This window comes from Mastomys coucha, unplaced genomic scaffold (genome assembly GCF_008632895.1).
Source record: "Mastomys coucha isolate ucsf_1 unplaced genomic scaffold, UCSF_Mcou_1 pScaffold9, whole genome shotgun sequence".
Classification (NCBI taxonomy): domain Eukaryota; kingdom Metazoa; phylum Chordata; class Mammalia; order Rodentia; family Muridae; genus Mastomys; species Mastomys coucha.
Genome location: NW_022196915.1, coordinates 88,907,747 through 88,909,729, shown reverse-complemented (window position 1 = coordinate 88,909,729; position 1,983 = coordinate 88,907,747).

The window sequence follows — 1,983 nt, the reverse complement described above, 5'->3', positions numbered from 1 at the left end:
CCCCCCCCCCAGTCTTTTTTTCTCTTTCTTTCTGTCTCCCTCCCTCTGTGTGGTGTCTCTCCCTCTGTCTGTGCCTTCCTATGTCTCCTCCCTCTCTCTTTCTCTTTCTGTCTCCCACTCACTCCGTGTGTCTGTCTGTCTGTCTCTGTCTGTCTGTCCCCCCTCCCCAAATGTGAGTGTGTGTTTGTGTCTGCTTACAACTTACAGACGAGATGTGAGCTCTTGGATACTGCTGCAGTGCCAGGCCTCCCTGCCTGCTGCTGTGTTCCCCTCCGTGATATTCATAGACTAAGCCTCCGAAACAGCTGGCAAGCCCACAGTTAGACATTTTCTTCTGAATGCTGCCTTGGTCGAGGTGTTTCCTCACAGCAGTAGGACCATAGCAGGAGAATGCCCCAGAAACACCTTCCACATCCTCCCTTGTAGCTAGGTGTGGTCAGCAGTGAGCAGCAGCTTGCTGTGGACAAGGGCGAAGGTGAAGCTGCTGAGCCACACCTGATCACAGAGCATGAGAACCTGATGGAGCAACAAGACGCTCTCAACAGTTTTGGGTACAAAATCAACTTTTATTTTACTGTGAGAATCAGTGAAAAAAAAAAAAAACTCCTTGTTTGAGGTAGTGAACTTAGGTGTTCTTTGTTATATACACTTCGTAAAGCCAGCATTTATATAAAAACTGATGCCTGAAGGTAGATCATTTCAAACAAAACCATGAAAGACAGTCTAGGCTAACTGGTTATACAGTAAAGAATGAGGAGATATAACTTATAGGGTGGAAATCTAAAGAATGAGTAAACAAACATTTAAAGAGGTAAGGTCTGTTTTTGTCTCTTGGAATGTGGTAAACTGTTGCATGAGCCTGAAGCATCTTCCAGTGCCATAAAATAGAGACATACTCAAACACATGGGGTGTGCGCACAGACAATGCTGTACACAGAGTATATAACGTCAATCCAGGGGACCTACGTGCCACAAGAAGAAAACAAAGTCCTTCAAGTTGTCTTCCGACCTCCACGTATGCAGCATGGCATATGCACATGTGCATACATGTATGTAATGCACTCTTACACATGAATAGAAACATGATAAAGTATAAAATAAAATAAAAATGAATTTTTTAGGGGAAGGGAAAAAATTAAGAAATATTTTATAAGAGACAGAACCTAACAAAAGCTACCTTAGCCAGAGAATTAAACTTAATACAACATCACTCACTTCTCTCAGTATGATGAGACTATGTAGTCTTCCTCTCTGTACCCACGACTACATGATAAAAGCATCGGGGAAAAAAAGAATCTCTGAGTAACACGGTCATGAAAACCAGCGCCTAAGAAACCATCCGGAACAAGAACTGAAGGGGGACACAATGAGAAGTGATGGCGTCTGGAACTGAAGGGGACACAATGAGGAGAAGTGATGGCATCTGGGGCTGGGCTGCACCGTCAGACAGAATACCTTCTGAGGAGATCCAAGACCTCGCAGACACGAGTTCATCACAGATTCCTTAGTTATGACAAGTGCACCATGCTGACGGGCGATGACAGCTTGCATGTTTTAGCCTCGTGTGCTAGCAGGTATGGTGGCCGCTCTTGATGCTTGACAAGCACCTCCCTAACGATAAACCTAGCCAAGCGCCCCTCGTAGGCCCTTTGCTGTTTATGTGTCCCCTGTAAAACGTCAGTATGGATCCTCTGTCCATTTCTACTGGAGACGGTTTTCATTTTATTGTTGTGTTTTAAGAGTTACTTGAGCATATTGGGGGGCAAGTTCCTCAAAAGCATGTGCTTCGAAAATATTTTCTCACTGTCTATTGCTTATCCTCTCACTCCCTTAACCATTTCTCAACACAGCAGACGTTTGTTTTATTTTAATTGTTTCCAGGTCATTAATTTTTGTTCTGTAAATAATGGTTCTTGGTATTCTATTTAAAACTTGATCAAGCTTAAGAGAATTTGGGTTTTCTTCTACAAGTCTTTTTGTTGT